The 27633-nt window shown below is 41.3% G+C and overlaps 5 non-coding genes across 5 annotated transcripts; 4 read left to right on the top strand and 1 right to left on the bottom strand.

The window, feature by feature from the left end:
- Positions 1-2132: 2132 nt before the first annotated feature.
- trnag-ucc (transfer RNA glycine (anticodon UCC)) lies at positions 2133-2204 on the top strand. Its single transcript has one exon. It is a non-coding gene; the product is annotated as a tRNA-Gly (tRNA).
- Positions 2205-2564: 360 nt separating this feature from the next.
- Positions 2565-2646, bottom strand: trnal-uag (transfer RNA leucine (anticodon UAG)). Its single transcript has one exon. It is a non-coding gene; the product is annotated as a tRNA-Leu (tRNA).
- Positions 2647-17323: 14677 nt separating this feature from the next.
- On the top strand, positions 17324-17539 carry LOC116680172 (small nucleolar RNA U3). Its single transcript, XR_004329657.1, has one exon. It is a non-coding gene; the product is annotated as a small nucleolar RNA U3 (small nucleolar RNA).
- Positions 17540-19464: 1925 nt separating this feature from the next.
- Positions 19465-19578, top strand: LOC116680168 (U5 spliceosomal RNA). Its single transcript, XR_004329655.1, has one exon. It is a non-coding gene; the product is annotated as a U5 spliceosomal RNA (small nuclear RNA).
- Positions 19579-21065: 1487 nt separating this feature from the next.
- trnay-gua (transfer RNA tyrosine (anticodon GUA)) lies at positions 21066-21153 on the top strand. Its single transcript is given in 2 exon segments — positions 21066-21102; positions 21118-21153. It is a non-coding gene; the product is annotated as a tRNA-Tyr (tRNA).
- The last annotated feature ends 6480 nt before the right edge of the window (positions 21154-27633 follow it).

Below are 27633 nucleotides of genomic sequence, written 5' to 3'. Positions count from 1 at the left end.
ACTGAAACCTGAGGCCTGCAGGCTCCAGTGCAGGGCAGACCGATAGACCACCGGCAAGTAACACCCCCGATGCTACCTGCCGCAGACCGGGCGCTGAAACTCTCACGGCAGGCAGAGAACAGAGAGGGAGCTATGGTTACCTGTTATCGGCATACTATCAAGTCTACTAGGCAAAGGGCTGGGTGTAACGTTGTTGTCACTCAAAACACGAACATATTCACTTACAAAAATAAAGCCCAACGTGTCGGCTTAATAGCGTTCAACAAAACAGAGACTGACACACTGGGCATTACTGAGACACAACACCAAGCTAGATACCAACGATCCAACCGAGGGAAAGGGCTAGCAGCTAAATACGATGGCAGCTCTTATGACAAACTCCACAAGCTAGCACTCCGACCATAGACTGTAGAAATAAACCCATACTCCGACGATAATAATGCGTTTACTAGCCGCTAACTAAGCTACAGAATCCAGCGTCCCTCCACTCCCCCTGAAGCTAGCGGATGTTAGCCGCTAGCTAAACCCCAGAACCCAACGTCCCTGTACTCCCCCTGAAGCTAGTGGATGTTAGCCGCTAACTAAGCCACAGAATCCAGCGTCCCTCTACTCCCCCTGAAGCTAGTGGATGTTAGCCGCTAACTAAGCCACAGAATCCAACGTCCCTGTACTCCCCCTGAAGCTAGTGGATGTTAGCCGCTAACTAAGCCACAGAATCCAGCATCCCTGTACTCCCCCTGAAGCTAGTGGATGTTACCCGCTAACTAAGCCACAGAATCCAACGTCCCTCTACTCCCCCTGAAGCTAGCGGATGTTAGCCGCTAGCTAAACCACAGAACCCAACGTCCCTCTACTAGCCCTGAAGCTAGCTGATGTCCGCGTCTCAGCTAAACCACAGAATCCAACATCCCTCTCTAATCACCCTGAAGCTAGCTGATGTTCGCCGTCTCAGGGCACATTGTTGATGCAGAAACAGCTGCTAGTTCCATTGTAAAAATCTGCCAACTCCGCAAAACTCCAGACTCCTCCGCGCATCTATAGTCAAACTGGGGTAACGCTCCTACGTGCAGCTAAAAAGCGATCCCATAGATTAATGCGTCCAATTACATTTTCCATTTATCTGCCTCTATTTTCGTAAACGAACAGGACCTTAACCATGTTTTTTCTATTTTCTCTAAATGGACACAATATATAAGCAGTCTATTTCCTAAAATGCATAATGTGCTTGAATACAATAAAGGAGAGTGCATGACAGTAAGCTGCGCCCACACACACCGGTCACTGTCACTCCCCCCGAGGCGATCCTGTACTTCAGTGGAGCCTGAAACTGATTGTCCTCCATGTGGTGGTAGTCAGACACTACAGGCCTGTCCCTCACAGGCTCAAATGCGTCCTACCATGCCAGTGACGTCATCGATATTGTCAGCGTTCTAATACTAACAAATGCAATTTTTGTGTTGCTTAAAAAAAAGCTATATTGATTTTTAAAATAATTTTTTTTAGTGTAATTCATTTGTAATTACCATAACCAACAAGTTATCAAAAGTTAGTTTTTCAGTTCAGTTCATCTTTAAGATGTCATTGTAATCACATTCAGATTACCTCAAATAAAGACACTGATGATCATTGTGTTCATAAGTGCTTCTCTTTGGGGTTGTCTTGGTTGTGAGTTCATCATCAGACACTAACACATGCAGAGCAAGTACATTTCAGCAGTTGTCCACCGCTGGCTAAATAAAAAAAGAATGGGAGTTTTGGAATAGATATTCAGCACTAACTGGTACTTTCTAATGCTGAATGAGCTCTATCTGGAGGAAAAAGGAGTTGCCCCAAAGAAAGTTATTGGACTCTAATTGACCACTCATAGACTGTTAATGGCATACATTGGGATGATGGTTGTCTATTCATGAAGCCATTCATTACGTACAATTGTCAGTTTTTTTGTTTCTTGTTATGTCTCGGCAAGAAGTATTATACTTTAAGGTTGTCTGTCCATCTCTACATCAGAATCAGAAATTCTTTATTGATCCCTGAAGGGAAACTCTGGAAAAGACTGCACCTTCGAGCAGGGTTTGAACCAGTCTCAATGCCCAAATGTATTACAAGATTTGAAGTGAACATTACATTGTCCAGCGATGGTGGTATAGTGGTGAGCATAGCTGCCTTCCAAGCAGTTGACCTGGGTTCGATTCCCAGCCATCGCAGTAACTGTTTTTGGTTTGTGGTACTTTCTTTTTTTACAAGAAGTCAGCAGAAAGGTTACTTGCCCAACCTGGTTTGATAAAATCTCTTTGAGCTGCATGATTATGGCCAAAATGATAACGACAATTACTTTGATCAATATGGAGATCACGATTAATTATCACAATTATTTGTTGATTTTCTAGTCCAAAGTGCTGGAAAGGAAGGTTTCACCTTTGATGAGGTTTGAACCTCAGGTTAACAAGGAACAATCTCAGCAAAGTTATGGATGGATGATTCTAGTTACATCACCGAGTTCAGGCCCAATGCCACAGCTGTAAGACGACACATTGGTTGCCTTCTAGCTATGTAAGATATACAAATGGCAGTGGTGGGATTTGAACCCACGCCTCCAGAGAGACTGGAGCCTAAATCCAGCGCCTTAGACCACTCGGCCACACTACCTGCAATTAACAGCTTTCCACATCATGACAAACACAGGCACCGTAATCAACGTTATGCTTGTTAATGTTATTGGAAAACTTGATGTAATACAAGCAAATACATAAGGCCCCACCCAACAGTTTTGGGATATGTGGCGGGCAACTGTATGTCAATGATCAAGCTTGTTGCTGTGACCAAGAAACCACCAGCAAAATGACTGATACATCATCAGTTTCAAAATTTTCTTGGATGCCAAATATTTGAATTCAAAGTCAGAATCCAATTGAGATGTAAGATCAATACAATGCACGTCCAGCTTCTACATTTCCGCATGAGAAATTCCCCAATTTCTCAGTAACAGGAAAATAGCCTGATAAGCATACATGTGCATCTGGGATTTATTCTTCTGCGGGACAATGTAGAGCAGTCCCAAGATAACCCAAGTGTTCATACCTCTATCAGAAGGTACAGTTCTGCAAACCATGTACTGTACATATTAATCTTTATGGTCATTGGTATGCCGGTCCCTTGATGTAATACAAGCAAATACTTAGGCCAGATAGAGACAAAAGTGAGAGAAAAGAAAAAGAGACTAGCTGTCTAAAGGATAACCAGTTGAGATTGTGTGCGTCTTTGAGAAATGTAAGTCATGGAACTGATGTTGTCAGATCATTTAAACTAATGAGGAAGAATTTGACAAATCAAAATCAAGTCCAGGAACTTACTCTTTCAAATATCACACCTGAGTCTGTCAAGTCCTCACCATTCCCTGACCGGGAATTGAACCCGGGCCGCAGAGACAGGCACTATTACTACTACCACTTCTAATAATCAACAATGCCAGAGAAAAATGACAAAGAGTGATAACAGTTAACAAGCATTACCTTAGTTAAGGTCCCTGTGTGTGTTACGATGTGGAGAATAGTTATGTGCAGGTAGTGTGGCCGAGTGGTCTGAGGCGCTGGATTAAGGGTTTACTGGCCAACCGGCATCAGCCTGGTCAGGAATATCAGAATAGCTGTAGTTAATTTGTTTGTTTTTGGTCTTGTGTGTCTTCTTTTTAGTTTTACACATTCGTGGAGAGTTAGCCAGAGTGGCTAGGATGGCGGTAGGTTGGCAGACTCGAACATTGCACATTTTCAAAGGTGATTAGTTTATTTCCATGGTCTGCAGTACACGGATAATTAACCCATCAAACTTAAAGACAGTGGCACATTAAACTAATAGCAGCAATAACAGGCACATGTTCCTGGCAGCACAGCCTCCCCTCCGTCTCTCCTCCCAGGAGCGCAAATCCCCCCATTATATAGGGTTGTCAATTCCCCCCCCCCCACTGCTTCAGTCCATCCCATCCTAAAGCAGGTTGATCTACTCCAAACCTTAATACCTTGCCATCTCTTAACCTATGGAACTTGGTCACCAGTTCCCTCCTATCTGCTGACTACAAAACAGGTCAGGATTTTGCATACCTTTTTTATACAATGACCAAAAACAACCAAAATAAACATTCCTATACAAAAGAAAACCCTCTACTTGGTTTGGCCCGGTGATGTCATCCATGACCACCCTATTCCTATAAAACAGGAAATACTTAGGCCGGCCCCTCCCCAACCAATTGTCTTGCATGGTGGAACTGAACAAAGGAACAAACAATTGTAAGTATCAATACAGGGAAAACCATGTTTCAACTTGCAACCTAATAAAATGGAACTGAAACTAACGTGACTGTGTGTTTACTTTACTAATGACCTGTATGGGACAAGTGGTGAGCAAACCCACTTCGTCACACACCCTCCCTCTTAAAACCGTTACTCATCAGAGTCAGCAATGACATTCTTCTTTCCATGTCTGTACCGGACCTGAAAACGATACGGCTTGTAATGGGAAAATTACATTTAACCAATGATTTTCATATTAATTATTCATAATAAGATCTCCAATGCCTCTCAGAGTATATGACTTCTGTATCTGTCATCTGTGTGTTTCTCCTTGATGGGAGACAACTGGGTTTGTTATGACTCCACAACCATTTCCTTGAAGAACAGATGACGTGGAGCCTGACAGAAACAGTTGTCTAAAGCGGTGTTTATCATAGCAGGTCCCAGGTCGAGACCATAGCCCATCCTAGAGACAAGATGTCCTTTTTCAGCTGAGATAGAATGACCGGTCAAGAAACTTGACACACAAGGGGCAGGTTGAGAAATACGTAAGAGCTCCAACTGTCTGCCTAAGGTTCACTAATTGTTGTGTTTGAGATTAAACTGTTTTCCAAACAAGGTTTATTTTCCTCTGGGGGCACTGGATATAAGGAAGTGTATTACTGATTGTATTCACCCGAACTGTTGTCACTCTGTAACTTGCATTGTGAGAGCTGTTCTTGTCATTTTTCCAGGCCTGATTTCAACATCTTTGATGCTGCTGGAATGAAAATTAATAAATAAATTATTTGATATTAGTTAACTATAATGGGATATGTAACTGAAGGAAGAATCACCGGGTCGTCATGGATCTAAGAAGAGGGAGCCAACTCGTGAGGATCTGCACCGCCAGTAAACTGTAATTTTTCGAAATATCATCCTTCCCTAAATGCCTTTGCATCTTGGATGCTTTTCTGTTGTTTAGACATGGCTACATTCACATAAAGTATCCAAAGTGCACAATACTGCACTGTAATCCGTTCAGGTGTTTACACCGAGTTCCTCCAACATGGCCGGGCATCTGGGTTGACACCCAGCGGTGCTGTGGCTTAGTTGGTTAAAGTGCCTGTCTAGTAAACAGGTGATCCTGGGTTCAATTCCCAACAGCACGTTGTTGTTGCAGAGATTACCTCTGTTTGCATCATTGCTACCCATTAAACCCTGGTTGCAAATGAAAAAGGCATGTTACGTTAACACAGACTAAAAATGATAAATTAAATTCGAGTTTAAGTCACAATATACACAAAGTTCATTCATCAGCCATTTCTGTTCATTTGGCCTAATTATGTTGTTTGTACACTGTGTACACTGTACACTGCAGCCTCTGCTACCTCTTGAGTAAGCCAGAGATCAAGGTTGTCTGATCTGGCCTCTTTTGGCAGGTGATTAACTACGCTGGAAACATTACTGGCCCAGTGGCGCAGCTCCAACCCTCCGGAGGCTCGGAGGACCTGTAGCTTGCTCATTAGCTGTGTGGCATTCCTTGATGTTGGCAGGCTCAGGAGGCAGTTATCCACGGCTCTCGTCAAAGTTTTTAATGACATCCACCTTAACACAGATAGTGGCAAAATTTCAATCTTAGTATTACTTGATCTCAGTGCGGCATTTGACACGGTAGACCATGACATATTACTAAACCGATTGGAAAACTGGGTAGGACTTTCTGGCTCAGTACTAAACTGGTTTGAATCCTACTTACAGAATAGGGATTACTTTGTGACAATAGGTAATTATACATCTGAGCATACAAATATGACGTGTGGAGTTCCCCAAGGCTCTATTCTGGGGCCTCTTCTGTTTAACATCTACATGCTCCCACTGGCCCAGATTATGGAGAACAACAAAATAAGTTACCATAGTTATGCGGACGACACACAAATTTACATAACCTTATCACCAGGGAACTATAGTCCAATACAAAAACTGACTAAGTGCATCGAACAAATTAACGGCTGGATGTGCCAGAACTTTCTGAAATTAAATGAAGGAAAAACTGAGGTGGTTGTTTTTGGAGCAAAAGAGGAACAATTGAAAGTCTGCTCTCAGCTTCAAACAACAATGTTAAAAACAACAGACAAAGCCAGAAATCTGGGTGTAGTCATGGACTCAGACCTGAACTTTAACAGCCACATTAAGACAATTACAAAATCAGCCTACTATCACCTTAAGAATATATAAAGCGTTAAAGGACTTATGTGTCAACAGGACTTGGAAAAACTGGTCCATGCTTTCATCTTCCGTAGACTTGACTACTGTAACGGTGTCTTTACAGGTCTCCCTAAAAAATCAATCAGACAGCTACAGCTGATTCAGAACGCTGCTGCTCGGGTCCTCACTAAGACCAAGAGACTGGATCACATCACTCCAGTTCTGAAGTCTTTACACTGGCTTCCTGTGCCTCAAAGAATTGATTTCAAAGTACTCTTGCTAGTTTATAAATCACCTAACGGTTTAGGTCCAAAATACATTTCTGATCTGCTACTACACTATGACCCCCCCAGACCTCTCAGGTCATCTGGGACAGGTCTACTTTCTGTCCCCAGAGTCAGAACTAAACAGGGTGAAGCAGCTTTCAGTTTCTATGCTCCTCATATCTGGAATAAACTCCCAGAAACCTGTAGATCCGCTGCTACTCTGTTCTTTTAAATCAAGGCTGAAGACCTTTCTTTTTGATGCTGCCTTTCTTTAAATGACTGCTCATTTCTTTAAATTTCTTATGCTGCACTGTAACTTTTATTCTTGTGTTTTATGTGTCTATTTTTTAACTGTCTATTCATGTGTTTTATCAGTTTTTAATGCTCATGATTTTTAACTGTTTTTACTTGTGTTTTATCTGTTTAACTGATTTTGTGTAAAACACTTAGAATTGCCCTGTTGCTGAAATTTGCTATACAAATAAAGCTGCCTTGCCTTGCCTTCCAACAAGACAATGATCCCAAACATACAGCAAAATCTACAAAGGAATGGTTCACAAATAAACGTATCCAGGTGTTAGAATGGCCAAGTCAAAGTCCAGACCTGAATCCAATCGAGAATCTGTGGAAAGAACTGAAAACTGCTGTTCACAAACGCTCTCCATCCAACCTCACTGAGCTCGAGCTGTTTTTCAAGGAAGAATGGGCAAGAATTTCAGTCTCTCGATGTGCAAAACTGATAGAGACATACCCCAAGCGACTTGCAGCTGTAATCGCAGCAAAAGGTGGCTCTACAAAGTATTAACGCAAGGGGGCCGAATAATTTTTTCAGTTTTTTATTTGCTAAAAAAGTTTAAAATATCCAATAGATTTCGTTCCACTTCACAATTGTGTCCCACTTGTTGGTGATTCTTCACAAAAAATAAAAATTGTATATCTTTATTTTTGAAGCCTGAAATGTGTCAAAAGGTTGAAAAGTTCAAGGGGGCCGAATACTTTCGCAAGGCACTGTATGTTTAAAAAACAAAAAAGATAAATTGTATCTGTGACTGTAAGTATTGTTGTGCATATTTACAATAAAAATATTACAAAAAAAAAGTTATGTAATGTAAGTAATGTAGTCAGTAAAATTAAATTAATTATACCTGGGATCCTGTGTGCATTCCATGCCTCTGTGACTTTTGTGATGCCAATCCTAGCCAGCTGGTATGTCTTTGGTTTGACACATAATATTTTGATGTTTTGTCCTCTATGTTGACTTCCTCTTGGTCCCCCAGCTCTACCAAAGCTGTCTTCAAAGGGTAGTTGACTCTGGGATTCACCTCCCACCACATTCTCTCATTCACATGAATCTGTGCAGGTTTTTAAGGATAGTGTAAGTCTGCCAGCCCTCACTGGAAATACAATTGCAAGAAACCTGGATTAATTTTTAACAAAACATTCATTTCACCCTTGTAGAAGGAGTCTGACGGTAAGGCTGCCTTTTAGTATTGTGTCTGTATTCTGCCAGCTTTTCCTGTATGAATAATGCCAGATAAAACTTTTTCCCACAGTCAACTCTGACCTGATCCCATAGTCCATAGGAAAGTACAGCAGGTCTGAGGACAAATCACAGACAAACATAAAATATTACCTAAACAGCATTGGTCTAAGCCATAAATCCCTAAAGTGCCAATTAAAAGTCCAAAGCATTTCATTTTTTACACACACACACACACACACACACACACACAACACACACACACACACCACACACACACGCTTCATTTGTAGAGCACATTTCAGCAACAGGACAATTCAAAGTGCTTTACATAAAATCAGTTAAACAGATAAAACACAAGTACAAACAGTTAAAAATCATAAGCATTAAAAACTGATAAAACACATGAATAGAAAGTTAAAAACAAAATAGAAACATTAGGACACATAAAACACAAGAAAAAAAGTTACAGTGCAGCATAAGAAATTTAAAGAAATGAGCAGTCATTTAAAGAAAGGCAGCATCAAAAGAAAGGTCTTCAGCCGTGATTTAAAAGAACTGAGAGTAGCAGCGGATCTACAGGTTTCTGGGAGTTTATTCCAGATATGAGGAGCATAGAAACTGAAAGCTGCTTCACCCTGTTTAGTTCTGACTCTGGGGACAGAAAGTAGACCTGTCCCAGATGACCTGAGAGGTCACACACACACACACACACAAGGTGGTGTGACACTATGAGCTTTTTTTTTCAGACTTGTTTTAAGCTTTGCTGAAGCGCATTCATGATCCCTAATACCTTTCTAAACCACTTACCCTGGTCCCTGACCCCTGCCCCCAGAGCTGGTAGCTCTGTTCCTCGGCGGAGCAGGTCGGGCCCTCTGCTCTGGCAGACTGGATGGCGGCGGATTCAGACAAGGAGGCCTCAAAGACCAACTGCTTTAGCAGCATCTGGTCCTCATCTTCTGGAAGCGAGGCCTCCAAAGACCAACTGCTTTTGCAGCACCTAGTCTCTGCCGAAGCCGCTGGCCTCCAGCTACCCGGAGCAGGACCCTGAACTTAAAGACTCAACACGGCTTGTACTTATAAGGTCCTCTATGGACGTTTTGTGACCTCACTCATGAGGTCATCGTGAACTCACAGCTGATTGGCCAGTAGTTCTTTAGATGTGTTATAGAATGCTGTGATGTCATACACCGTAGACAATTCCAGTCAATAAGACTTATCTCATTTTATTTTTATTTATTTTTGAGGGATGAAAACAAAATATATTGTAATACATTATGAGAATATACACATCACACTATAAATGTGTAAATTAATTTAACGTGTTAGAGCAGACATATTTTCACCTGTAGGTCGGTAACTAGGAGTTTATTAAACCAAAACTAGAGCTGTGATGGTTGGAAAAGTGAAAAGACGACCCAAACGGCTTTTCATAGTTTTATTTTGGTTCTTTCGACTTTGAATGAAGTGCGTGTTTTACGATGCTAAAATTACTGTTTATTCACATGGAGTCTGATGGATTTAGCAATTTTAATTACGTGGATTTTTTTTGTTTAAAAAAGAGTCTTACTCTTCAACAGAAAGGTCAACCTCCTTAAAATCCTTTCCATAAAGTTGTCAAAAATTTTGAATAATAATCAGAGCCTCTCAGTGGCAAAACAAGCACTTTTGTGAAGGTATACACTAGGGATGATCCGAGTATCCGGCTGAAACGAGTATCCGGTACGGATAAAGCACTTTTGCCGAGTACAAGTATTATCCGAGTAATATGAGTCAATATCCGTGCTCGGATTGAATAAAACTCCTCAACTGGCCGCGCAGCGTTCTGTGATAATCACAGCGCCCCCCCGCCTACAAACCCGCTCGGATCAATCACACACACACAGAACATGGAGAAATGCTCTCTCTCTCTCTCTCTCTCTCTCTCTCTCTCTCTGCTCCGTCAGTCAATCAGGTCTGCGGATCTGTTCCGGTAACGTTTAGGGTTTCTTCAGCTTCAGGTTTGTTTTTAACTTTGGTTTGTAGTCCTTACATAGTAACCCGTAGATTTCTGGTGAACGTGGGGTTTGTAGTCCTTACATAGTAACCAGTAGATTTCTGGTGAACGTGGGGTTTGTAGTCCTTACATAGTAACCAGTAGATTTCTGGTGAACGTGGGGTTTGTAGTCCTTACATAGTAACCAGTAGATTTCTGGTGAACGTGGGGTTTGTAGTCCTTACATAGTAACCAGTAGATTTCTGGTGAACGTGGGGTTTGTAGTCCTTACATAGTAACCGGTAGATTTCTGGTGAACGTGGGGTTTGTAGTCCTTACATAGTAACCGGTAGATTTCTGGTGAACGTGGGGTTTGTAGTCCTTACATAGTAACCCGTAGATTTCTGGTGAACGTGGGGTTTGTAGTCCTTACATAGTAACCAGTAGATTTCTGGTGAACGTGGGGTTTGTAGTCCTTACATAGTAACCAGTAGATTTCTGTTGAACGTGGGGTTTGTAGTCCTTACTTAGTAACCAGTAGATTTCTGGTGAACGTGGTTTCAGACATGCTGCTTGGTTTAAATCAGAATCAGAATCAGAAATACTTTATTGATCCCCGAAGGGAAACTCTGTATCACAGTAGCACCAGTAGTAAGAAGACAAAGACGGAGCACTGCAACAGGCAGCTCGCACTTTTCAGCGCATGCGCACACTTCACTTCAGATGCATCAGAAACAGAATCAATCAGCATTGTAGCAAGATAAAGTACAAGACATAACAACATAACATAATGCAAGACAACACACAGTTCATGTGGACACATGAAGGAATTTTTGAGGTGGCATATAGAGGGTGCGAGAAACACAGAAACGAGGCAGACATATGGATGTGGGGCGGGATGGGGGAGGGAGTGTATGGTGTGTGTGTGAGATAGTGAGTTGTGTGTGCAATGTGCGCGTCAAACTGTCTGTGTTGTTAAAAGCTCAGTTCATCGGCGTGACCTTGAAGAGATAACCAGAGCACAGGACGAGATAGAAGGCCAGCTGCTGGTTGTTTTCCTGCTCGGGTGAAGGGTGGCGGGGGGGGGGGTAGTTGATCAGTTGCAGTCCAATTTAGGGTGACTCGGTAGAATTTATCCAAATCAATGTCCATCAATCATTTGTCACCGACCTCAGCGTCATGCGAGCATCCATATCACGTAGTGATTTTTGCAGTCCATCTACCTTCTCTGCCAGTCCGGTGGTCACACGAAGCAACTCCACCGACTGGGCCCTGTTGTTATCAGTCCCCTTCTGCGCTTCCACGGTCTGAGATGTTACGAGACAGTTCACTGGACTGGTCAGCCCTTAGATGTAAAACCTTCATCCCCTCAACCACTCCGTGTAGGCACTCTTTAAGTTCCCCAGACAGCTTGTGGGTGAATTTGCTGGCGGCTGTCTTACCAATTTTCCGATAGGTCAGTGAGACCCCAAGGCCGATGATCAGGAGCCCCACCAACAGAATTCCAATTATCCAAATGTCTTCAACGTCCTCCACAGTGAGAACGTCCAGGCAGACCACCTGCCACTCCCGGGAATAGGAATCGCGAGCGTAGCCTGCAGGGAACGTCCCGCTGGGACAATTCGGCTCACCCGGAGAAGCATGTTTAGATGAAAAAATCTTGTCAATAGCGCTGAGTGACCAGTTAATCAATTCCATATTCGAATGTCTCAGGAAAAGAGCAGGCAGGGGACAAAGAGAAAAGAAAAAGATTTCACAAGACAGGGTAGACAGACTGGGAAGGAGCCAAGCTAAGATAAGAGGGGAGAGGAGGAAAAACACGTCTGCTCTCGCCAGAAGCAGGAAGAAGATGCAACTCCCGTTGCGTCTCTGCCATCAGAATCTTTTTTTTTTAACTGTTAGCTGACTCACACCCACACACACACACACATTTCACACATACCTGGTGTGGAAATAAAAAAAATAAAAAAGAACCAAAAACAAAATAAATCACACTGATCGTAAAAAAATTTAAAGTTAAAAAAAGAAAGTTATATTGAGTATGAAAACTCTTTTTCATTACATTTTACTTCATAATTGCAACCGCATGTGTTGTATTTATTGTTGCAAAACATTCTGTATATAGTTTACACCATTGATCTGAAGCTCATGTAAATAGTTTTCTAATCAGCAATAAATATAACAATTTGCATGCTTAAAATAACATACCGGTTAAAGCCCCGCCCATTTTAAGACAAACCGACCCACTTCCGGTTAAATCTAACCACTTTCGAGTTAGGCCCCGCCCAGTCCGAGTACGGATCCGGATACAGATATTTCATGTGGTAAACAGATACTGATACAGATAATGCTGTACTCGCTCATCCCTAGTATATACAAGCTGGACATTTTCCTCTTTAACTCATATTGTAGCTTGTTTCGCCGCTGCCGACTGCAGCGATCTCGCTTAATACTACACCAGTGTCAAAGATTGTTATCTATCAGTCACTTAGACACAAAAACATAGGAAAATAGGGTTCAGGTTTTGAAAAACGGAAGACATCCCTTGAAAGTCCTATATTGTAAAAATGGAGATGTCTGTGTCTTTCTTTGATTCAAAACCAGGCTGATGTGCAATATAAATATTGTGAAAGTAACAAAACGCTTAATTCACACAGCCAGTTTTCTAGAAACTGTGCCTTTAAAAGAGACGTCATGACTACACTTTAATGTCAGGGCATGATCTGGAAAAGCCTGATACTATTGTTATGTCTAGGGGGCTTCCAGAGTGATGATGTGTATAGGCATTAATCTCAAAGAAAGTTGATGTACGTACATTAATCAGTAGACCTCATGGCGCAACGGTAGCGCATCTGACTCCAGATCAGAAGATTGCGTGTTCAAATCAAGTCGGGGTGAGATGTTTAGGGGTGGCAGTAGCTCAGTCAGTAGGGAACGAGAATGTCTCGGCACTACCAGGTGTTCTTAAGCAAGGCATTATACCCCCTCCCAGCCTCTCAGGGTGCTGGCCAGCTGTGACATTTCTACATTTAGGCATGAATAGGTCCTGAGCATGTGTGTGTTTTTCAGACTTGTGTGTGATTACTATCAAAGAGTGTAAATTGTGTCAAAAGTAGTATACATATTACATTAATTTTTAAAAAGAAAGATGATGTGCATTAATCTAAAAGAAGGTTGATGTGTATGTGCATTAATCAAAACGAAAGTTGATGTGTGTATGCATTAATCAAAACGAAAGTTGATACACTTACACACTGTACTACCACCAGCCTTTAAACATGTCCATAATTTCATTAAACGTGCCCCCCCCCCCATGTGCAGTGATTCCTTCAGAGTAAACACAATGAATTTAATTGCAGTAGATGTGAAAGAAATGCATAAAAGTTGTGTTAATTCAGCCAGTGCACATACCTCTGGTTATTTCCTGTTTTCCGGTGAAGTCCACACTAGTGGAAACACGCCTTTCTGTCACATCTACAGCAGTGTTCACTCGGAAGGAATAACTGCACATGGCTAGGCACTGGTAATGACATTTTGAACATGTTAAGAGGCTAAAAACAGGTTTAAAACTTGCCCTGTTGAAGCCTGTTGGGTGCTAACTCTAGCAGGAGGATAACACGGGGTAGACACCACCGATTGGTTTCATTTCTCTCTCCACTGACAGACCTCCTAATGTACAAACTACAGAGCTACGTGTTGAAATTGACTGGAATTCTAAGTCCATCTGCTTTAAAAAGATGTCTGCGGTCCCGGAAAATGTTAAAATTGTCAATGAACTGCAGAGAATGGACGGTAGATTCAGTTGAAAGCCATTTGTTTAGCAGCAGCAAGGTACCGACGGGCCCAAAGGGCTTCAGCCTCTGCTGTGGAAGAGCCAAAGCAGCGGGTGTGGGAGAAGTTCGGAGAAGACATGGAGAAGGACTTTATACCTTTACATTGGTGGAGTGCTGTGGCCATCAAGAGCTGCACAATTTGCATGTAATGAAAGTAACTGTTGTATGTTAGACTTTAGTGTATGTAAGTATATGATTATTTGTTGCAATTAGTAAGTTATAGTTGTGTTGTTTGAAAGGCCTTTTCTGCTTTTGTATTGATGCCTTAGTTCTTATGTTCTGTTGTACATGCTGTAAATGTTATGTGTTTTGTATTTTATGTAAAAATTAAAAATAATGGGAAAATATGTATTAAGTTGTATTAAGACTGATACAAAGCCACCCTCTGGCGTGGAGCCAGAACCATACAAACCCAGGAAGTGGACATCACCCTGGAAAATATTTCTAGAATATTTAAGGTTGAAAGAAAATGTCAAATTAAAAGTGTAGGTGTATCCGAGAAGAGGTCATTTTGACATTTATGTTTAATTGTATTTAACATAATGTAACCCCTCTGTTGGGTAATTACTAGTTGTAGTGATCTATGCTCTATGGACCAGAATTGTTCTACTAGATTCGTCTACTGGAGCAGAAGAGTTAATATTACAACATGTTGAAAGAAAAAGTAGAAAACCACAGACCAGGAAATAAGTTTTAACTGCCGGCTTATTATTTGAATATTAACATACACATATACATACAAAACCATTGACAACAATTACACAAAATACAATCCCACTTAACACCCTTTTGTTAAGTTATTTAGGTTTCACCTTTTGAGTTTATACCAAGTTCAATATTAGTTCTATATTAATCTAATTTCAGTTTTAACCTCAGTTTGGTTTTAGGTTTTAATCCCTTTTGGTTTTCTTTTCCCTTTTTTTAGTTCTCTAATTAGTTCTGTTTAGAGTTTTGATTTGTTTAGTTAACTTCAGTTAATCTAAATCACATCAGTGAATTTCACCTCTTAATTAGAGTATTTGCATGTAGTAATGTACCCATTTACAAGTGGTAATACCCATGGAAAAGAAAATGAAAAAAACAATAATTTGGAGTTAAAAAAACCATAATAATTCAGCAAAAGACTGAACAAATTGGTGGTTAGGACCAACAGAAATAAGAAAAGAAAAAGGAGTTCGCCTCTCCCCTATCGTCTTTTTACTTGTTAACCGTAACTCAAAGTTCGTTTGGAGTCCGCTGCAGAATTTGCAGAAGGTGAAGGAAATCCTACTAGTCAGAAGTGTGGATTCGTAGAAACTGGATGAATCCTACCAGTTCAGAAGATTGTGAGCAACGTCCTATTGAGACGCTGTGACTCAGGTATTCACAACGGTTCAGCAGATCACTGGGTGGCTCGCCATCTTGTTTCAACCTCGTGTCTCTCAAGCCGATGTCGGTCGACGTCGGTTGAACATTTCTTCAACCCACTCAAAATAGCCAAGTCCCGATTTCCAATGCACTAATCGTCTTCACCAGGGACAAATTGAGTACATGGGATATCTTTCACAAAAGTCAACCAAATTGGCTTTCAAAAGGTACAGGTTTTTTCCACCTTATTCTCCGTTTCTCTCACAGCTTTTCATCTGCGGCTCGCTCTGCAAAAACCAAACTGTCCTAGCAAGAGAAACTTTTTGACAATCTGATTGGTGAGTGATAGTCACCTGGGTTACGTAACAACGTGCCCTTTTCAAAATAAAAGTCCACATTTTCAAAATAAAAGTCCACATGCTTTTTAATACAAAATAACTCATGAAATGACATACCATGGAATAAAATATTACAAAAGGTTCTCAATAAACGTTTAACCATATGTTAACATATTTATTGATTAATTTCCTTTTAACCAGTTCATTTATTTTGCTAAGTAAACCTGGGTTACATGAGGTCTAGATGTCTTATGAGACAGTTGTGTCCCCGAGATGACACACTCTGAGCATCTGTTTAGCAAGCCGCATCTTTCGTGTCTTGACTTTCTTCTGTGCTCTGAAATAAAAAAAAACTGCAAATCAATACATTGCAGTCTATATACACACCGTTTTCACGAGATTGACTCAATATCATATGAAATGATAACTTTTCTAGTTCTGTTGCCGAAGCTAACGGGATGATATAGCTAGCTAGCTAGCTGAGTAACGTTACAGCTTAACGCTAGCTCACAACCAAACTATCAGGATTCTACTCAGCTGCAGTTAGCTTTCTTGCTGAAATACAATAAAAATTAACCTGCCAAAGTGGACCAACATGCATGGTGAACTATAGATGGAGCTACATGACAACACAGGGTATTTATTCGAATGGAACAGTTAGGAAAATGAAACGTTAGCCCCTTTGCCATTACAGTTATCAACACACATTCAGCCTATGCTAGCTACAGGCTACGTTAGCATTGCTAATGTTACTGTTAGCGACGAAATCATACTTACAGCTTGATGTTGGGATGACCAGACAGTCGGAACAGCAACCGCAGCTTAGCAAATCCTGCTTTAAATTGTCCGAAGTTTTGAAAACTGTCTTTGGGGGAAAAGTTCACAGGGATCTCCTTATAAACTGCAGCCATGTCCGTCGAGTGTTTGCTTCCTTGGGAAGACTAGCTATGAGAAGTGTCTCCGTTCCCTGTACAGACTGGAACTCTGCATTTACAACCCGGGTTCATTGTCAATGTCCTGGGAAATATTTCAAACTTTCTTCTTAGTAAATCCCGTCAGAGTACAGGAGCAGCGTTCTCAGTCGGACATCTAATCGACCTAACGCCAGCAACATTAGGAGCTGGTCTCAGGTCAGTGGCCTGTGTGTAAATGTTGGGGCTGGACCGTTCTCCTTATACGTCCATGGGCGTGACAAAGCTGATGGTTCTGAGATCCTGACGTCACCTTTTGGCTTTGTTGGGATTCGCCCGTTTTCAGCGGCAGTTTCAAAATGTGGGATTTTCAGAGGAAAGGCATGTTAATGGGATTTAAAGCTTTTATGTATGTCCTATTTACCCACTGAACTGTCGTTATTCACCTATGACAAGGTAAAATCGGTTTTGCATTATATCACCCCTTTAACAATATTTGGAGATGATATACAAATCTTGAGTGCTTTTTGTACCCAATAATCAACAGTGGTGGTTAACCTGCAACATGGGCTTTAAAGATCTAAATAGATTTTCTCACCTCAGAGTCATCTGGAGCACGTAACGATTAGCGTCTGTCCCTCTGAACCCTGAGTGACAATCACTCTGCAGTGAATGAGATGCAGTTTCCCCCCTCAGTCTAACCAAGACTATACTTTCAGGGATCATTTCTAGAGTTTCTGACTTGAGGAATGTGTTTCTAAAGTGTTTGGTCTCGCTGACCACGATGATGAGTTGTGATATTCTTTTCCGAGCGTGAGACTGACAGTGAGTAATGATTCACTTCATATGCTTTCTGTCATTGATGATTGTTCTTTGCTTCTTTATGGAGTATTGAAGAAGGGAATATGATCAGAGTGGTAGTAGCAGACATGTGAAAAACTTAATTGTATGAAGGTAATAAACCATGCGAAATTATAGTCAGTCTTGAAGTATGTTTTGTCCATGGTGGACAAGGTTACATTAACGGGTTAACACCTACTTTCTTGACTTTGTAATGCCTTATGTCCGGTTTAAAAATGTAAACTGAGTTAAGCCATAATTCATTTTTATTTTTACCTTTGCTTTTTCTACTTTGACATGTAAAAAAGGTGCATTGTTTGAAAGCCCATCTGTACACATCCATGTTCCACTCCCACAGGTGTTTCCTCTTGACTAATCAGACTGTGTGGCCTTTACAGGCTCAGCTTGATTGACATGTATTAAAGTTAGTTAGTTCATGTTTATTGTCCCCATAGGGAAATTAGGTTGCAGATCACATCACATGGTATTCAACATTAACACAGATAAGGCAAGGAGGAAAAACAAAAACAAAACATATGTACACCACCACTCGTACCATAAACCAGAATAATATGAAGGGGGGGGGTAGAGTTCCAGACCAGCTGGGAGAAAGAAGAGAATAAAATAGATACACAAAATATATATATCATTGGACGGGACCTTCATTATTAAGGAGTTTAATGGCCTGTGGAACAAAGGAGAGCTTGGATCTGTTTTTTTTAAACAAAGGAGCACAGTATCGTCGTCCTGAGGGCAGCAGTTCAAATGAGGAGGAAAGGGGGTGCTTCTGGTTGCCCACAATGCTATTTGCCTTTCTCCGTATCCTGTTTTTGTATAAACTTTCCATACTTGGAAATGGAATACCCGAAAGTTTTTTTTTTGTGCTTCAGTGGCGTTGCCAAACCAACAGATCATACCAAAGGAAAGAACACTTCCCAAATTAAAATCTTATTTTTACAAGTGCAAATATAAACATTTAGTTCAGATTTTTTGTTCTGCAAGCTCTCACCTTTTGCCCCATATTTCCCTTCATATGAGTCAGAGCCAGCAGCACTAAGGAAGAGCAGCCTCTCCTATGGCGAGTGGTGGTGACTAAAGGGGTGGAACGGTACACTGAAGTCCCGGTGGACGGGATGGCATGTTGTAACGAGGTTTGAGTACATACAGCAAATACTTGAAGCCAGGTTACTCTACGAGTGCATACGGGGCATTGAAGGTGATGTGGAAATCCTGATTGATTCAGTGATTTTTTGGCCCTATTTGTATTTGGATCTAAAGGCTGGTTAACCACTGTAGGGAGGAGACGTTGGATAGTTTTTTTGTCTCGTTCCAGTAATTGTCATGTCTGGGTGATGGCGTTGGATATGCGTTAGCATGTTGGATGTATTTCCACTCACGTACCAACAACGCCGGCCCACAGTAATCGTTTTATCCACCACTTTCTCACCTGTACTACTGGAACTGACTGGGAAACCAAAGTTTCCCCGTGGGTCGCCACTACTCGCCGTAGGAGAGGCTGCTCTTCCTTAGTGCTGCTGGCTCTGACTCATATGAAGGGAAATATGGGGCAAAAGGTGAGAGCTTGCAGAACAAAATAATCTGAACTAAATGTTTAAATTTGCACTTGTAAAAATAAGATTTTAATTTGATGTCACACAATGAAAAAACACACGAGAGCTTGGAAAAAAAATCTGTCATGTGCTTGACAATGGCAATAAATTGCGCGGGATGTGAAGACAATGTGCAATACAGGCCAAATCCTATGGTGGGAATAAAGATCCACCAATGTATCTGTCAACAATGTCCACCTGAATCCAGAAATGTCCCTGCCAGATGGGAAATAGACCTGACAAACAGGGCATTGTGAGTACAGATATAAACATCAGTAAGGAGTCTAACAAGTTGCCTCTTATCATTTTAGTTTGGACACCCAGTGAGGCTTACCGTGATGGTTTGGACTGGGTCCACTAGGGTTTTCTGCTGCTCTCGATCAGACGGCTGTACTCACTCTGGTTTCTGTTCACAATGCACGAGACTTTTGCCTTTTACTAAAGACTTCCTTGGAGGGGAACGCTGATGAGTTGAAACTATTTTTGGTGGGTTTTGCTGTTTGGCCCAGCTTTTTGTACTTGCTTTTGCTTACCTTTGCTTTTACTCATCAGCTCTGTTTTTATCCCACCCAGAAAAGGGATTTTAGACCCGGAACAAGCCATCTTTTATTTCCTGTAGAGGTCCAAGTGGGAACGAGTGCAAAGAAGAGTGATGAAGAAGCCAAAGGATAAAGGAGGGAAAGGAGTGCCGGACCTGTTATTGTTTTTAAGGAGCAGATTTATAGCTATACACATAACAGCAGCCACGGCCCCATCCAGAAATCCTAAAACTGCAGCTATGGCACGGTTCTGGATGGGATCATACCTCTCTGATCTTAATGTCAGATGTAGGTGGGGGGGGCCGTGGCTGCTTGTAGAGAGAGAGAGCTTGCAGCGAGGTGGTGGCTGTGTGGGATCTGGTCCGCTCCTGGCGCTTGCTTCTGGGAGAGACACGGACGGTGTTTCTCCCTTCGGCCTGGATGGCGGAGGAGGCTAGGGTGGTGGTGGGATGAGCAGCTATTCGCCATCTTTAGGACTTGGATGGAGAGAAAATGCGTTAGTGACAGTGTTCATATGTCCTTTCTTTGTTTTCTGTCTTCTCTGGAGTTAACTATTGATGCACCCTCTTTTTTTTTTTTACATTTGGCTTCTTTCAACCACTGATTAGAACATTGCTTATTTTTCTCTATTTATATCAGATCTTGAGTGCTTTTCATTTTTGCCCCTCAAACATTTTTCTTCTTTTCTTCTAAATCCTGTTTTAGCATTCTAAGTTTACCTGTACTCAAAGAACCATTTTCAAGAAACCCAAATTCTGACGCCCTACATGGAGGAGTAATGGCTCTTTACAGTGAAAATGCAAAAGAAGATGTTCACATATTCAGCCCAGGTAAATGCTCGGCCCATATTCACACAGACCTAAACCTTCTCACTTAATGCTGGTTACAATATTCAAATAATCAACAATGCCAGAGAAAAATAACAAAGTGTGATAACATTTTTTAATAAAGTACTGGCATTTTTTAATAAAGTATTGGCTTTTTCTTTGCGAAGGTTTTTTTTCGATTGGTGAAAGCTTCCTTTCCGGCACTTTGAAGTAGAAAATCAACAAATAATTGTGATAATCTCCATATTGATCAAACTAATCGTGATTATAACTTTGTCCATAATCGTGCAGCCCAAAGAGATCTAATGTTTTATCAAACCAGGTTGTGCAAGTAACCTTTCTGCTGACTTCTTGACAAATAAAGCAAGTAACATCACTCACAGAAAGCTAATGCGATGGCTGGGAATCAAACCCAGGTCAACTGCTTGGAAGGCAGCTATGCTCACCACTATACCACCATCACTGGGCAATCCAATGTTCACTTCAAATCTTGTAATACATCTGGGCATTGAGACTGGAAGTGCACTCTATCACTGAGCTACAGCCCCTGATGATTCAGAAAGTCCCCCCAAGGGGTCCTGGGTTATCACATCAACAAGAATGGGAAGTGTGTTCCTGTATGTTATCTCCCTTCGATAGCTCAGTTGGTAGAGCGGAGGACTGTAGGGTCATGAATCTGAAATCCTTAGGTCGCTGGTTCAAATCCGGCTCGAAGGAGCAGTCCTTCTTTAAGAGTTTCCCTACACAGATCAATAAAGTATTTCTGATTCTGATGTAGAGATGGACAGACAACCGAAAAGCATAATACTTCTTGCCAAGACAGAACAAGAAAAAACAAGAAGAGGTGGGGGAGACAGAGTTAAGCCCCGACAGAATAGAGAACTAGGCAAAAGTTGTGAAATAGTGCCAAGTGTGACCAGAAGAATTGCAAAAAAACTAGCTTCTTTTTTTCCTCTTTTGTACACAACCCAAAGTTTTACAAAACAAAAGATAACTTTCACCGAATCCCTGTTAAATCACAGTCAACATTTGTCTCACAAACCATCTCAATGTCCAATTTAAATAATTTATCCAACAGTATTGAAACTTTAACTTACCCCCGCTGTTTGAAATTGCTTCCTTGTCGTTTGGATTTCCCGAGTGGAATCAGCGAGCCCTCCTTGGTGGGAGAAAGCAAAGACATAACAAATTCAGTTGTCTCCTACAAGGAGAAGACATTGAGAAAAGATACAGAAGTCATATCCTCTGAGAGGCATTGGAGATCTTATCATGAATAATTAATATGAAAATCATTGGTTAAATGTAATTTACCATTACAAGTTACTGTTTGAAAAAATGAAAATAATTGTTATTGAGATAGAGGCAGATGAAGTGTTTATGACCCGTCAATAATGACAAAAGGAGACATCCTCTGTCGGGGGTCTGCTTTAAAGGAAATGGTACTCTTTAAAAGTGTTGGGGTTCTAGCGATAAACTAATGAGGAAGAATTTGACAAATCAACCAAAACCTAGTCCAGGAACTTAGTCTTTCAAATGTTACACCTGCATCTGTCAAGTCCTGACCATTCCCTGACTGGGAATTGAACCCAGGCCGCAGCGGTGAGAGCACCAAATCCTAGCCACTAGACCATCAGGGAGTCACAGCTATCAAATTTATCTTTGTAGATGTGAGTTTCCTCTTCACTTCCTGGAATGACTCATATTGTTTTAGGCGAGGAATGGCACCTGGCTAGACCTTCAGAAGGCAGGACATGACAGATTACACATCTGTCACATAGTCAGTTTATAGTCTTAAATATCAAGTCTCTTGCTGTTCCTTGACTAGTTAGCCATATTGTTGGCTATATTGTTTTAGGGAAGGAATGGCGCCTGGCTAGAGCTTTAGAAGGCAGTGGTGCAAAATGCAAAACTGCCTGTTTCAATTTTTATTACATGGTCATATTACAATAACAGAGGTGCAGAGATTACCTGGAAATGCTTCTGGTATTTTCCAGGGAACTTCTTCACCTCTGTTATTCTAAAATTACCATGAAATACGTATTGTCCTGCACGCACGTAACGCTGTGCAATCTGACCAGCAGCTAAACACCTTCCACCATCAAGCACTGGCGACTGGGATCATTGTAACACGTTTATTTGAGTAACAAAGGGTGAAACTGGGATGAAACACAATGACCAGTTACTTAGATCTTAATGAGTCACAGATATTAAACAAAGATAATTGTAAAAACAATATAACTACACAACATTGTAATGCGGTGGTATATACTGTAGGCTAGCAAAAATGTAAGATGAAATAAAGAAACACGTAATGTATTGTTATACAGTGTACGTAGTATAACCTATGTTGGGATTCTAAATAAACTAAGATATACTTACATGTGGCATTACCCAAGATAAAATTGGCAAACTAGCTTACTGAAGTATATCGTCAGTTAGGGCTGAACAATATTGTGTTTTAGCATCGACATCGCGATGTGCGCATGCGCGATAGTTGCATCGCAGGACGTGGTGATGTTGACGTTAATACTTTTTTGCTGCTTGATAGAAAAGTAAACTTTCACCGTTTCTCCTTTACATGATTATTACCATCCGACCATTCCCCTTTAAGACAGGTAGCCATGTGGGCAACGTGTGGATGTGACGTTAGTCCGATGGGGTTTATTGTTATGGGAAGTGAGGCTCTCCGTGTGTAGAAAAGTACCGGAGGCAGCAGCTGCCGCTGATAAAGTGACGTCATAGTTTTCATGGGTAGTCAGGGACGCTACAGTAGTGTTTTATGTTCTCTACAAATACAAACTAAATCCCCTGATTAATGCAACATAATCACAACGTCTCCCGGCCATTTCCCACCGCAGAAAGCTGCTATCAGCCAAGCTAAAGCTAATATAGTTAGCTTAAAGAAACCAGCAGAAAGCTTCTACCAGCCAGGCTAAAGCTAATATAGTTAGCCCAAAGAAACAAGCAGAAAGTTGCTACCAAACCGGCTAAAGCTAATACAGTAAGCCCAAAGAAAAAAGCAGAATGTTGCTACCAAATAGGCTAAAGCTAATACAGTTAGCCCAAAGAAACACGCAGAAAGCTGCTACTAGCCAGGCTAAAGCTAATATTGTTAGCTTCAAGAAACAAGCAGAAAGCTGCTACCAGCCAGGCTAAAGCTAATATAGTTAGCCTAAAGAACCAAGCACAAAGCTGCTACCAGCCGGTCTAAAGCTAATATAGTTATCCTAAAGAAACAAGCGGTCCGTCTGTCCCAACTAACGTTTTGGTTCGGAGCCGCGACACTGGAAACGTAACACTAATCTACTATAGATGGCTGTGTCTGATCGAACGTCATTTCCACTGACTGAACTGTTCTTGGATACACGGTTTGTTTCTAGTGCGCATGACGTGCAGGTCTGATCAATTTGTCAAACTATCGAGCTGACCCCGCAAGTCAACCACAACCTTAAATTTAGAGGAAGCAACATGCAGTCACTGTCATTCACGTTAGCCTGGATTGATTATTATATGAATACAATGGTGTCATGCTAGTCAACCAGCGTATTTCTACCTGATGTCCCTCTCCAAAATCACTTCAGAAGAGTAATGTTAGTCACAGCGCTTACTTGCTTTGGTGTTTGTAAAGCATTAAAGTCTATCCCCAGATGAGGGACAACTCTGTCCGGCTTAGTTATGTAGCATGAAAGCTAGCATAAGCTTACTAGCATCCAGCCCGCTTCTAAATACTGTAAATACCTTTTAATTAGCTCAACACTTTTTAACAGTTAAACTGAAACACTGGCGCTGAGCTCCAGGTGCTGCAGACGCAGACGGTCCGCCGTCAGTGGGGCTCGGCCAGCGGGGAAACATCGCTAGAAAGCTCCGTTGCCGACCTCGACGTGATCTGATCTCCAGCGGGACACGGAAAGCTCCAGACCCGGTAGCAGCGGCGCAACCCCCCGGGAGCCCACCGCCAGTGTTGGTGGAATAGCAAGCTAGCGTTAGCGAACTAACCAACCAGCCCGCTAACAAAAAAAACAGTAATTTAAAAGGCACGCATTATACCCACTGATGGTGGTCCGTCCGTGGCTGCAAGACCTGGAGCTCACCCCATTGTTTCAGTTTGACTGTTAAAAGTGTTGAGATAATTAAAAGGTATTTATTTATAAGCGGGGTTAGTTTTCTTACGCTAGCTTGCTAATCCACCAACACTAGTGGTGAGCGGGTCTGAAGCTATCCATGTCCGTCTGCAGCTGCAGGACCTGGAGCTCACCGCCAGTGTTTCAGTTTGACTGTTAAAAAGTGTTGAGATAATTAAAAAGTATTTGTTTAGAAGCAGGCTGGCTGCTAGTTAGCCAATGCTAGCTTACATGCTACATAAATAAGCCTGACAGAGCTGTCCCTCACAGAAAAAAAAACACAGGTAAAATTAAAAAAACACTACATTAACTTTGCTACAGTGTGTTTATTTAAACATAGGTACACCTACATGTAGGGTGACGAGATTGCAATATAAGCCTTTATATTAATATTAGCAGCGGAAGCGTGCTGGGCCCATAACCCAGAGGTTGATGGATCGAAACCATCTTCTACTATTTCCTGTGCTTTGTATCTTCAGTAAGTATATATCCAGTCTGTTGATGTTTAACACAGCAACTGATGTTGCAAGTGTCTGAAGTGAAATGTCTCCACCTGCTGAAGAGTAAACTTAATGGCATGTTGAGATTATTTCACCCATAAAAAAAGAAACTTCAGTGCTCATTCCTTTTATTCCCGCTGTAACACACATAAAAACTGGAGTGTAATACAGTAAATATACTACACTACAAGTAATAAATACTGTAAATAGAAACTGTAAAACATGTACGTTCAAAGTGCTTGTTGTGCTGTCTACCAGTCAGATTACCACAGGAGGTAATATCTGTTGCAGCTCTTTTAAAGACTCTACCATAATACCTGCTGGAGATGCCAGGTCCTCATACATGTAAAGCATGCTCTCTACCACTGAGCTACATCCCCTGAAGATTTTGAAATTCTTTTGACTTTTTTCTGAGATAGACTTAGACTTATCTTTATTAATCCTTTTGGGATGACTCCCGCAAGGAAATTGAAATATGCGGTGGCTTGAAATCAAACCTGGGCAAAATGCTTGCAATGCTATGGTATAAATCATAGTCGAAAAGTAACAACCTGTTGCCTTTCTGCTGGACAATACAACGTTCACTGCAAATCTTGTAAGACAGATTGATAAGAAATACATTGGTGGAGACTGGTTGCTTCCAGTACCTTTGAGATAAGACAATATTGTTTATGAAGGCACATCTGCGATTTGGTATACTGTGATGTGTCATTGGTTGGCTACCACTCTTAAAAAACAGCGCTCGTTGTCGGCATGATTTGAACCTGCACGGGGAGACCCCAATGGATTTCTAGTCCATCGCCTTAACCACTCACCACGACAATCTGACATGTAGCTCTATACCTTTTTGCACAAATGTTCATAAACGTTTCTATTGGTTAAGACTGTAACTTAAGATGTCATTGTAATCACATTCAGATCACCTCAAATAAAGACACTGATGATCATTGTGTTCATAAGTGCTTCTCTTTGGGGTTGTCTTGGTTGTGAGTTCATCATCAGACACTAACACATGCAGAGCAAGTACATTTCACCAGTTGTCCACCGCTAGCTAAATAAATAAAAGAATGGGAGTTTTGGAATAGATATTCAGCACTAACTGGTACTTTCTAATGCTGAATGAGCTCTATCTGGAGGAAAAAGGAGTTGCCCCAAAGAAGGTCATTGGACTCTAATTGACCACTCATAGACTGTTAATGGCATACATTGGGATGATGGTTGTCTATTCATGAAGCCATTCATTACTTACAATAGTCAGTTTTGTTGTTTCTTGTTATGTCTCGGCAAGAAGTATTATACTTTTGGGTTGTCTGTCCAACTCTACATCAGAATCAGAAATTCTTTATTGATCCCTGAAGGGAAACTCTGGAAAAGACTGCTCGTTCGAGCCAGATTTGAACCAGTCTCAATGCCCAAATGTATTACAAGATTTGAAGTGAACATTACATTGTCCAGCGATGGTGGTATAGTGGTGAGCATAGCTGCCTTCCAAGCAGTTGACCTGTGTTCGATTCCCAGCCATTCCAGTAACTCTTTTTGGGTTGTTGTACTTTCTTTTTTTACAAGAAGTCAGCAGAAAGGTTACTTGCCCAACCTGGTTTGATAAAATCTCTTTGAGCTGCATGATTATGGCCAGTAACAATTACTTTGATCAATATGGAGATCACAATTAATTATCACAATTATTTGTTGATTTTCTACTCCAAAGTGCTGGAAAGGAAGGTTCGTTGAACCTCAGGTTAACAAGGAACAATCCCAGCAAGGTGATTGACGGATGATTCTAGTTACTTCACCCAGTTCAAGCCAAATGACACAGCTGTAAGAGACCACATTGGTTGGCTTCCAACTGTGTAATATAGCTGGAATATGGCAGTGGTGGGATTTGAACCCACGCCTCCAGAGAGACAGCAGCCTAAATCCAGCGCCTTAGACCACTCGGCCACAATACCTGTAAGTATCAACTCTCCACATTGTGACAGAAGCAGGGACCGTAACTAACGATATGCTTGTTAATGTTATGGAAAAAAAGCCTTTGCAAGTAAAAAGCCAATACTTTATTAAAAACTGCTAATACTTTATTAAAAAAAAATTAGCTTTGTCACACTTTGTCATTTTTCTCTGGCATTGTTGATTATTAGAATATTGTAACCAGCATTAAGTGAGTAGGTTAGGTCTGTGTGACTATGGGCTGAGCATTTACCTGGGTTGAACTTGTGAACATCTTCTTTTGCATATTCATTGTAAAGAGCCATTACTCCTCCAACTGCCAACTATTGTTCTAGAGACAATAGGATATACAGTTTTAGATTGCAAGGTAACTGTCAAAGACCAAAGACTTCATTGAAATACCTCAAGTGATCAAAACAATTTGCCAAAATTCGCAGCATATAAACCCACTCTTTAAAATATGTTCATGTACCATTCAAAAACAAAAGTACAATCATAAAACACATACTACTTAGATACTGCAGCCATCCTGATCACAGCCACGGGGGGATCTGCTTGTGGTTTCTTACCAGCAAGTTTCTGGAGGTCCAAATAGCATCTTTGATGGCAACAAAGGTTAGCCACTGTGT

This window comes from Etheostoma spectabile, unplaced genomic scaffold, assembly GCF_008692095.1.
Source record: "Etheostoma spectabile isolate EspeVRDwgs_2016 unplaced genomic scaffold, UIUC_Espe_1.0 scaffold00018343, whole genome shotgun sequence".
Lineage (NCBI taxonomy): Eukaryota > Metazoa > Chordata > Actinopteri > Perciformes > Percidae > Etheostoma > Etheostoma spectabile.
This window is presented reverse-complemented; position numbering and strand designations above follow the sequence as displayed.